Source organism: Bombina bombina, chromosome 11 (genome assembly GCF_027579735.1).
Source record: "Bombina bombina isolate aBomBom1 chromosome 11, aBomBom1.pri, whole genome shotgun sequence".
Classification (NCBI taxonomy): Eukaryota; Metazoa; Chordata; class Amphibia; order Anura; family Bombinatoridae; genus Bombina; species Bombina bombina.
In genome coordinates, this window is record NC_069509.1 from 189,864,601 (window position 1) to 189,877,333 (window position 12,733).

Genomic DNA, 12,733 nt, shown 5'->3' on the forward strand with positions numbered 1-12,733 from the left:
GTGTGTGTGTGTGTGTGTTCATATAAGTATATATCTAGGTATATGCATATTTACACAGATAAACACATAAATATGTATGTATATACACATTTACACAATTATTTATTTGTTAAAGGGACACTGAACCCAAATTTTTTCTTTTGTGATTCAGATAGAGCATGCAATTTTAAGCAACTTTCTAATGTACTCCTATTATCATTTTCTCTTTATTCTCTTGCTATCTTTATTTGAAAAAGAAGGTATCTAAGCTTTTTTTTGGTTCAGTACTCTAGACAGCACTTTTTGATTTGCGGATGAATTTATCCACCAATCAGCAAGGACAACCCAGGATTTTCACCAAAAATGTGCCGGCATCCAAACTTACATTCTTGAATTTCAAATAAAGATACCAAGAGAAAGAAGAAAATTTGATAATAGGAGTAAATTAGAAAGTTGCTTAAAAGTTAATGCTCTATCTGAATCACGAAAGAAAAAAATTGGGTTCAGTGTCCCTTTAATAGTTTTGCTTCATTTCAATTTTTTTTTATTCTTACCAATCATTTATTATGATTTCCATCTCCTATGTTCATGAAATAAAAAACGAGAATCCGCAGTCCTCAAGAGGTGCGCTGGTGTATGATGGATCTATGGCTGCACTCCCCAAAGGAAATCCCGATGGAATCCTGACTGCATGGAAAAATAGAAGAAGAGAGGTGCCAAAAACATAAAACAGTATCGTTTGGTCAAATGAGATGAGTAAAGATAAGAGTCCCCCCTGGATGATAATGGATACTCACAAGATAAGCAGCACAATCAGCGTGCCTTAAACTGCAAGTCGGGACTGTTGAGAATCGATCTCCAATCCGCTGCGGGCGATATTGCTCTGTTGAAACTCCTCGGGATCAGCTGTGGCTTGCGGCGTCCGAAGTTACAGATGATAAATACAGACCTCTTCTTAATAGCAGTCAATGGGAGGGTAGATGGACACTCAAAAATCAGGAGCACGTAAGGTAAAGATAAAATCGTAGTTTATTGCAGTTCCATCTACCCTCCCATTGACCACTATTAAGAAGAGGTCTGTGTTTATCATCTGTAACTTCGGACGCCGCAAGCCACAGCTGATCCTGAGGAGTTTCAACAGAGCAATATCGCCCGCAGCGGATTGGAGGTCCTGTGGTGACCTGTATCTGCCTGGGGGTGTCTGTCGGGTGACTCTCAACCGTCCCGACTTGCAGTTTAAGACACACTGATTGTGCCGCTTATCTTGTGAGTATCCACTCTTATCCGGGGGGGGGGGGGCTCTTATCTTTACTCATCTCATTTGACCAAACGATACTGTTTTATGTTTTTGGTGCCTCTCTTCTTCTATTTTTCCATCTCCTAAATGCAGAATATCACTTTCTGTCAGTATGCACGATCATTGTATAGACTCTCACAGGTTTCTTCATTTTCTACTTCTCCATCAGCTTGTTTTAGAATTTCTTCAATCTTTAAATTCTCCATTGCAAAATGTATATCTTCAATTAGGTGCTTGTTTTACCACCATACAGATGACATGGGCCAATTTATCAAGAGCCGATTGGCCCCTGTTTCCATGGGAGCCTTCAGGCTTGCCAGAAACAGCAGTTAAGAAGCAGCAGTCTTAAGACCTATGTTCTTTAACTAGTCCGCTGCCTCTGAGGCTGCAGACATCAATCTGCCTGATCCTTTACGATTGGATTGATTGACACCCCCTGCTAGCGGCCGATTGGCTGCAGGGGCGGCACTGCACAAGCCAATCACGTCCGTCCGCCATTTGGTAAATTGGCCCCCAAATCTAAATATCTTCTCCTGTTATCACTCCAGTGTTACTCAACAAGGTCACACGGTCATCGCTATGCTATTTCCTCTTGCTTATCTCTAGCTCAATCTATCAAAACCTAAGATTTCCTGAATTCCTTCTAAAAGTCACTCTGCACTAGATATCCCTTTTCCTTTTTGGAGACTTGATACTTGACTTAATTCCACTATATTGCTATCAAACAGGACTCTAATCTTTTCTTCAATCCATATATGCCAGAACTTACCAAAATCTCTCTTATCTATGCATTATCTCTAGAGTGTGTCCTTCCTTTACCCAAGATATCACCAAAGTATTAATTCACTCAATTATTTGGTCACTGCAACTATTTCAAAGTGATTTCCCAACTGACAACTCTTCCTCTTCAGTCTATCATGAACACTTTAGCTAGACTCGTCAAGCTAAGTCCATATCAGCTGCCATGCACTGGCTCCCTGTAAACTTTAGATTCCAGTTCAATGTTTCAACCCTAACCGACAAAAACCTCACTGACTTCACACCCAAATTTGCTCTTAAAGGGACAGTCTAGGCCAAAATAAACTTTCCTGATTCAGATAGAGCATGTCATTTTAAACACTTTTCCAATGTACTTTTATCACCAATTTTGCTTTGTTCCCTTGGTATTCTGAGTTGAAAGCTTAACCTAGGAGGTTCATATGCTAATTTCTTAGACCTTGAAGCCCAACTCTTTCAGATTGCATTTTAACAGTTTTTCACCACTAGAGGGTGTTAGTTCACGTATTTCATATAGATAACACTGTGCTTGTGCACGAAAAGTTATCTGGGAGCAGGCACTGATTGGCTAGACTGCAAGTCTGTCAAAAGAACAGAAAAAAGTGGCAGTTTGCAGAGGCTTAGATACAAGATAATCACAGAGGTTAAAAGTATATTATTATAACTGTGTTAGTTATGCAAAACTGGGAAATGGGTAATAAAGGGATTATCTATGTTTTAAAACAATAAAAATTCTGGTGTAGACTGTCCCTTTAAAGTTCCTCTCCATTTGAGTGGAAAAATACTTGTTTAATCTAACATTTGTCTCAGTGCTGCAACTACAAAAAAAGGCAAACTACTTTGTCTCCTTACCCTTCAACCTCTATATTCTAAGCTCTTCAGAATGGGCAATATATTCCTTATCCTTTATTATTTTGTTTTGTTTATTCTGCTTTATGTATTTGTATTTTATATTATTGACAAGTGTCATGTTGTACTAATACTCATATGTCTTTGTCTGGCACAAGAAACTGTAGATAAATAAGTAAACAAATGTATACGTACATACTACTACTAATAATAATAATAATAATTGTTAACACATGCATAGATCTTCAGAGTCTTTAAAGAATTGGACTAAATAGAAAAATATATTTGTAAAATCATTTTCTGTAAAATTTACTTTCTACAAACGGAACACCTACCTATTTATGTCCTAAATCCTGATTCATGGGTAAACATTAGACGTGTATTTGTTTTGTTACAATGCATATTCATTAATGAAACACGGATAGTTCTCTCATTTTCACAAAACAAATATCTGAACTAAGGTAGAATAAATGTAATGATAGTAAAGGAATAATGATGAATTCATCAGTATTCATTCATTTCCTTTAAATAGTTAAACTATTTACCACTGGGGAGTCGCAGTATCCTGCTCCTCTTCTTCACAGAGCCCCAGCCGCACTGAGAGGAGACTTAGGGGCCTATCTATCATGCTCCGAATGGAACTTGATGCCCCGTGTTTCTGGCGAGCCTGCAGACTCGCCAGAAACAGCAGTTATGAAGCAGCGGTCACAAAGACCTTAGGCTCCATAACCCTGACCGCCTGCTCTGAGCAGGCAGACAGACATCGCCGGAAATCAACCCGATTGAGTACAATCGGGTTGATTGACACCCCCCTGCTGGCGGCCCATTGGCCGTGAGTCTGCAGGGGGCAGCGTTACACCAGCAGCTCTTGTGAGCTGCTGGTGCAATGCTGAATACGGAGAGTGTATTGCTCTCCGTATTCAGCGAGGTCTGGTGGACCTGATCCGCACTTTCGGATCAGGTCTGCCAGACTTTGTTATATAGAGGCCTGTGTGTGGTGTCTAAATCTAAAGGAGAAGGTCCATTAGTGCAGGCTCTTGGAGCTGATGAGCTAAGCCTCTAATAAGCCCGGCTGGGGCTCTCTAATAAATAAGTATTGGGATTAGCACGGCTCTCCGGTGCGCTAAAGGTTTATGTATAAAGCCCCGCTGTAAAGTGAAAACCACCTTAAAGTGAAACAAGGCAGTTTTAGCTTTCTTTTCACTTGTCAGTGTGTTTAACAACTTAAAAAAATGTTTGAACTAACTTATTTTAGGGGTGCAATAGTGCTACATTTAGTTTAACACTCGCCCAGCACAGTATTCAATTAGTATTCAATAAAAACTCTACCTATAAAATAGTGACAATTACTATAGTAAAATTTGCCAGACTATAGCACTGAGACACAGATTGCACTGTAATGCTGTAAACAGAGTGAACTAAGCATAACAAAATGGTGCCAGTCACTTTTCTCGCAATCTCACCATGATTACAGAACTGTTTCAAAATCCTTGGAGGTTGAACTTCAGCTCCACAAAGTGCTGTATTAGCGAAGCGCTGTAAAGTGAAGCACTGTAAAGAGAGGTATACCTGTAGATGGTTTCATATTTAACTTTTTCCAATCAAACTTATTTTGCGGTCTTATACTAATAAAATATGATAGCCCAGCAAAGATGCTCTGACCTACCTTTCAATATAACACTCATTCTACCTTCCATTTTGTTCTGTGTGTTTGGCAGTGGGAGTCTTGGGAAAAGCAAATATTCAATATATACTTTGTGCTTTTAGTATGTTAAAGGTTGTTCAAAGATGCATGTGTTATTCAGCAGTGAATATCTCCCTCCTTCATCCAGTTCTCTTTAATAATACAAATATTTAAAAGTCAGAACATTTTTGAATTATTAAAAATGTCCAAAGCTTGCTTTGAATTTGTTCACAGTTAATACATGTATAGCCTTATGCATATTTCAAACAGCAGAAAATCTTTGTGCTAGCCAGTTAAGTATCACTTTTCTACAGCTGCAAATATACAGCATTGTCGTGTTTACAAAACTGCATTTCTCTTGCAACAACATGTTTTAATGTAAATGTAAATTATTTATCTCTTTATATTTTAAGGTTTTTGTTCAAATAAGAATTATATTTAAGGGGGGGCGGAGCCAACTACCGAAGCGACAAGACGTGCATGTCAGGAGCTCCTGCTAAGATTTCTTTTTTTTGGAGGCTTGTATACAGAATATAGTAATATTTGGGAATTTTCACATACTGCTCATAAGATATAGGCCTCTATTTATCACAGGTTTTGTGGACCTGATCCGACAGTGCGGATCAGGTCCGCAAGACCTCGCTGAATGCGGAGAGCAATACGCTCTCCGTATTCAGCATTGCACCAGCAGCTCACAAAAGCTGCTGGTGCAACGCCACCCCCTGCTGACTTGTGGCCAATGGACCGCCAGCAGGGGGTGTTAATCAACCCGATTGTACTCGATCGGTTTGATTTCTGGTGATTCCTGTCCGCCTGCTCAGAGCTCTTTAGACCGCTGCTTCATAACTGCTGTTTCTGGCGAGTCTGAAGACTCGCCACAAACACGGGCCGTCAAGATCCTTTCGGTGCTTGATAGATAGGCCCCATAGCATCCAATATTACTATTAATAGACTTTTTGAGGCTGCAATGTTAATGCCTCCTGACATATGTCCTATAGACCGGCGTGGACGCTTACTGCAACTCCAAAGGCATTGGTTACCGCATCTGTATTTCTACTGAGACAGTGGGAAAAGCTACATTGATAGTGGATCAGCAGCTGATATCATGGGAGATATCGATACAATAATATGCACCATCCTGCTGGACTTTCAATGTGAAATGGTAAAGGCTCTTGGCCGTTTCTATATAGGCGTCAAGAAGATAATGACAGGAAATTGTCTGCTCACTGGAGATTTCTAGTGGCACCTTCTACAGGAGATGCAGATGACTTACGGGAGTGGGGTGTGTACCCACTTGGGAAGCAGACAACGGCAATAGGTAGATGAGATGACCGACATTGGCTTACCACTTTGGCGGACCTGCCCAACCTAATAGTATCCCCCGTAAAGGCGGATAGTGGATCCAGAGACTCCCTGCAGCCGGTAAATTCTGATATCCATGCACGGAAAGTGATCCGCAGTCATAATACCCGACTAGAGGAGCTGCACTACAGCCGGGTGAGAGAGGCAGTCCCTATCAGGAATGGCTCTATCTTTATTGACTTGGAACAGGACAGTTTAATACAGATGAAGTCTGGCTTGAATCAATACAAGGCCGGGATTGGATAGGCACTCCTGTATCATTATATTTATATGGACAGTGCTCATACTACTGTTTCTTTCGTGGTTTGTTTCATATTTCCCACACCTTTATATTTAGTATATTTTAGTGGTTATTGTTATTAACAGAGTTTATGCATTATGACACCGGAACTGATAGATTAATAGAAGTATTTCTGGTGGAGAATGTAAGTTTGATGTTCAGGTTATACTTTAGCTGCAAATTATGTCCTACTATCTTTAATATAACTCAGTACAGGATAGTTGGCACTAGATTTTACAGTACATAACACACCAAGGTCCCGTTTATTAGTGTACTTAGCTAAATGTGTGCATTAACTGGCAGATTTATTATTTTATAAACTAGAGGGTTGGTGATGTGTTTATGGTTATGTAGCCTGTATATACCAAAATTTAACAACACACTCTTACTTAATTGGGTGGGGTTGGCTAAATAATCACCAGGATCCTACAGTGTGAATATGATCCTCAAGCCCTTACTTGTTATATACTGACCACGTCCTTATATTCAATATATTACATTGGCTATGATACGCAATGGAGCTGCATCTTTTGCTCTATGCCCTGGGGTATAGGGCCAATGTCCCCAGGTCGAAACTATAATATTGTACATTCACGTACAGTCTTTATTGCCATTTTGCCGAGGTTTGTTGTGTATACTCAAACGGCTAGATTTAGAGTTTGGCATTAGCCATCAAAACCAAAGTTAGAGGCTCCTAACGCTGGTTTTGGGCTACCGCTGGTATTTAGAGTCAGTCAGGAAAGGGTCCAACGCTCACTTTGCAGCCGCGACTTTTCCATACCGCAGATCCCCCTACGCCATTTGCGTATCCTATCTTTTCAATGGGATCTTTCTAATGCCGGAATTTAGAGTTGTGGCTGAAGTGAGCGTTAGAAATCTAACTACAAAACTCCAGCCGCAGAAAAAAGTCAGTAGTTAAGAGCTTTCTGGGTTCATAAAGCTCTTAACTACTGTGCTCTAAAGTACACTAACACCCATAAACTACCTATGTACCCCTAAACCGAGGCCCCCCCCACATCGCCGCCACTCTATTAAAATTTTTTAACCCCTAATCTGCCGACCGCACACCGCCGCCACCTACGTTATCCCTATATACCCCTAATCTGCTGCCCCTAATACCGCCGACACCTACATAATATTTATTAACCCCTAATCTGCTGCCCTCGCTATCGCTGACACCTGCTTATTTTTTTTAACCCCTACGTACACCGCCGCAACCTACATTATACCTATGTACCCCTAATCTGCAGCCCCTAACACAGCCGACCCCTATATTATATTTATTAACCCCTAATCTGCCGTCCCCAACGTCGCCTCCACCTACCTACAATTATTAACCCCTAATCTGCCGACCGGTCCACACCGCTACTATAATAAATGTATTAACCCCTAAAGCTAAGTCTAACCCTAACCCTAATACTAACACCCCCCTAACTTAAATATAATTTAAATCTAACGAAATAAATTAACTCTTATTAAATAAATTATTCCTATTTAAAACTAAATATTTACCTGTAAAATAAACCCTAATATAGCTACAATATAAATTATAATTATATTGTAGCTATTGTAGGATTAAAATTTACTTTACAGGCAACTTTGTAATTATTTTAACCAGGTACAATAGCTATTAAATAGTTAATAACTATTTAATAGTTACCTAGTTAAAATAATTACAAAATTACCTGTAAAATAAATCCTAACCTAAGTTACAATTAAACCTAACACTACACTATCAATACATTAATTAAATAAAATACCTACAAATAAATACAATGAAATAAACTAACTACAGTACAAAAAATAAAAAAGAACTAAGTTACAAAAAATAAAAAAATATTTACAAACATTAGAAAAATATTTACAAACATTAGAAAAATATTACAACAATTTTAAACTAATTACACCTACTCTAAGCCCCCTAATAAAATAACAAAGACCCCTAAAATAAAAAAATGCCCTACCCTATTCTAAAATTAAAATAGAAAAGCTTTTTTACCTTACCAGCCCTGAAAAGGGCCCTTTGCGGTGCATGCCCCAAAGAATTCAGCTCTTTTGCCTGTAAAAAAAAATACAATACCCCCCCCCCTCCAACATTACAACCCACCACCCACATACCCCTAATCTAACCCAAAACCCCCTTAAATAAACCTAACACTAAGCCCCTGAAGATCTCCCTACCTTGTTCCGATCAGCCAATAGAATGCGAGCTCAATCGGATTGGCTGATTGGATCAGCCAATCGGATTGAACTTGAATCTGATTGGCTGATTCCATCAGCCAATCAGAATTTTCCTACCTTAATTCCGATTGGCTGATAGAATCCTATCAGCCAATCGGAATTCTAGGGACGCCATCTTGGATGACGTCCCTTAAAGGAACCGTCATTTGTCGGGAAGTTGTCGGTGAAGATGGATGTTCCGCGTCGGCGGGATGAACTACATGGATCCGGAAGAAAGAAGATTGAAGATGCCGCTTGATAGAAGACTTCAGTCGGATCATGGACCTCTTCAGCTCCCGCTTGGATGAAGACTTCAGCCGGATCATGGACATCTTCAACCCCCCGCTTGGGCTTGGATCAAGACATCGGAGCCTGGACGGATCGCTGATACCCGATGTGGTGAAGATAAGGTAGGGAGATCTTCAGGGGCTTAGTGTTAGGTTTATTTAAGGGGGGTTTGGGTTAGATTAGGGGTATGTGGGTGGTGGGTTGTAATGTTGATGGGGGGGTATTGTATGTTTTTTTTTTACAGGCAAAAGAGCTGAATTCTTTGGGCCATGCCCCGCAAAGGGCCCTTTTCATGGCTGGTAAGGTAAAAGAGCTTTTCTATTTTAATTTTAGAATAGGGTAGGGCATTTTTTTATTTTGGGGGTCTTTGTTATTTTATTAGGGGGCTTAGAGTAGGTGTAATTAGTTTAAAATTGTAATATTTTTCTAATGTTTGTAAATATTTTTTTATTTTTTGTAACTTAGTTCTTTTTAATTTTTTGTACTTTAGTTAGTTTATTTAATTGTATTTATTTGTAGGTATTGTATTTAATTAATTTATTGATAGTGTAGTGTTAGGTTTAATTGTAGATAATTGTAGGTAGTTTATTTAATTTATTTATTGATAGTGTAGTGTTAGGTTTAATTGTAACTTAGGTTAGGATTTATTTTACAGGTAATTTTATAATTATTTTAACTAGGTAGCTATTAAATAGTTATTAACTATTTAATAGCTATTGTACCTGGTTAAAATAAATACAAAGTTGCCTGTAAAATAGATATTAATCCTAAAATAGCTACAATATAATTATAATTTATATTGTAGCTATATTAGGGTTTATTTTACAGGTAAGTATTTAGCTTTAAATAGGAATAATTTATTTAATAAGAGTTAATTTATTTCGTTAGATTTAAATTATATTTAACTTAGGGGGGTGTTAGTGTTAGGGTTAGACTTAGCTTTAGGGGTTAATACATTTATTAGAGTTGCGGTGCGTTCCGGTCGGCAGATTAGGGGTTAATTATTGTAGGTAGGTGGAGGCGACGTTGGGGGCGGCAGATTAGGGGTTAATAAATATAATATAGGGGTCGGCGGTGTTAGGGAATGAACGCTACTTTTTTGCAGGTGTTAGGTTTTTTTTCAGCTCAAACAGCCGCATTGTTTCCTATGGGGATATCGTGCACGAGCATGTTTTTGAAGCTGGCCGCGTCCGTAAGCACCGCTGGTATCGAGAGTTGCAGTGGCAATAAATTATGCTCTACGCTCCCTTTTTGGAGCCTAATGCACTGAAAACGCAGCCATTCTGTGAACTCTAAATACCAGCGGTATTTAAAAGGTGCGGGGGAAAAAAAGCCAGCGTTAGCTACGCGGGTCGTTACCGACAAAACTCTAAATCTAGCCGATAGTTAATTAAATGTTTACACACATATATTTCACTGGCTACTGCCTACACACTCATCATGCACTGAGGTTCCCATCTATTTGTGGAAAATTTATACTGAATTATAGCCACCCAGCTTATATTTCAAATCTATAAAGCCCAAAATATAACAATAGGTCAGAGACTTGTTTTTCCCCTACCCTGGATGGTCAGATCCATCTTTCTAGGCTTTGAGTCTTTCAGATTTTCATGTTCTATAGATTGTAAAACTATGACTCAGATATGTACTGAGGGACCACTGTATCACCAAATGTCATTTTCTGGGTAAAAATGTATGCTATCTTGTTCTGATATTAGTCTGAATATGGTACTTAGTTGTGACATAATGTGATTATCTTACTATTCAATTTACAATGTTTTTTGTACTGATCTTAGATATATCGACTTGGTGTGCTTTACTTGCTTAACGATTCCCCTAGTTTAACAAATTCCTTTAGGCACTAGAAAGCTCAAATTTCTAGTGTATTATATTTATACTGTGACAGATAAACACCAGGCTATATATTCCTGCCTATATGTATTCATAGTTATTAGAATTTTGGCTCCGCCCTCCCTCTTTTACTGAGTAAACAAAGGAACGTAGATTCCATAGTACTTCTCCCTATTACTTCTGATATATTTGTTGCAATATAGCGGCTATTGATATCCCCATTTTTAATTACTTTCTATGACTTAATTGATCTGGATAGAACTATTCCCAAGCTTCTATATTTCTATCTTATATTCTCGGTCCAGGAGTGACCACCTATTGGTCTGGAAACTAATATGTCATATATATAAAAGAGGTCAGAAATTAAATATACAGGATGTTTGTTTTCAATCATATGTGTTTATCTTTGAAAATGTTTGTTTCCTCTGTATGCTGAATGTGAATGATGGACTTTATTTGATAACCATACCATTGTGTAGATTTATACTTATGCCCATAACTGTCCTGCAAGCTTGATTATGTTTTTAAGTTGTATGACCTCAATAAAAAAAAAATATATATATATATTTAAAACAGTTTTTTTTAATCTTTATAATTTTTGAATGAATAAATCAATGGGTTTTCCTTTTATTTGTCATGAAAAACAGTGATGTGGCATGTTAAAATGATGGTAAACTGTCACCTTTTTAAATCAGATCTGGAATAAAAGTGATATTTTAGGTGGAATTTAATTAATTAGTTGTGATAAAGATGCATTATAACTTACTTCTTAATATAGATATGAAATTTAAATACCCTGCACTCCACCAACCACTTTAAAAGTACATTTTCTCTGTCAACTAAAGGTTTGAATTGTTGTCCAATCAGCGCTCTAGCTACAACAAAAATGCCACATGGGGAGAGCGCTGATTGCAGAACAATGCAAATCATTAGCTCACAGAAAAATTGACTTTTGAAGTAGGCGGTGGAGTGCAGGGTATTTGAAATTTAAATCTACATTAAAAAGTAAGTTATAGGGGGGCGGAGCCAACAACAGAGGCAGACAGACGTGTTTTTACAGAGCTCTAGGCCCTTAGATATAGTTATATACTTTAAATCATATTTAGGGGGTCTGAGCCTTTATTATATCATCCTAGATAACCAACTTATCACTATATTTGCCTAAAAGTATGAGATAAATCTTCCGGTGAGCGCACAATTGGAAAACTCTTTATCCGCTATCTAGGTTCAGCCACGTGGAGCCACCGGAGAATACCTGCACTTACATCATATTACTATGGAAGCTCTAGACTTATGGGAGCGTCAAACCCAGCAGCTCTTTGAGAGGCATTATAGAAGCCTGAAAGAAGATTTCCTCTCGTTACTATCGGCTTTCATGCCACAGCTGGAATTCTCAGCCGCATGCACAGATCCCATACAATGGGGCAAGGATCACACTACAATCCCACCTGTGACCCCGGATAAGGTGCCGACTTCCTCTGATGGCATGGCAGAGACCACGAGAGGTTGCAGCTTAAGACACACATCGGACCCTGGTATCAGCCTCCTCGCACCGACTAAGCTAGATACTGTGGCAATACCCTATACTCACACGCAGCGTATTCAAGCCGAGAAATCTATGGCCGCAGCAGCTCCCTACAATACCAAACCTTGGCTCCCAGTGAACATTCCAGCTATTGGGACTTACTTATTTGGGGCAACTCAATCCATCTCAATATTTAGAGACACGACCTGCGATATGAGCACTGACAACTTCGGGGTAGGAACTTTAACCCATTCCAGCATGGCGCAAGGCTTCGCTAGAGATGGTTCTTTTAGGAGCCCGCAGTGCACTACTCATGGCTTTGCAGCAACCATCACAAGTACCATCAGTAAGAGGAAGGTGGCAGCGCTGATGGTCGCACTCAGTGCCTCCCGTTATACAGCAAGAGAACTGCTTCACTTTTCCGGAGCTCCCATCATCCTTAACACCAGGGAGATTGTTACTTCTCTCCCAGCAAGGGGTATGTTTTACATTCCCAGCAGAGCACTTGAATCCGCACAAAGGTCTGTACTGGATAAATGTGGTATGGGTTAACCGAGCGGTACCTGTCTAAGTCGGCTGTAAGACCGGACATTGATAGAGCTGACTCGTTATTACCCTAAC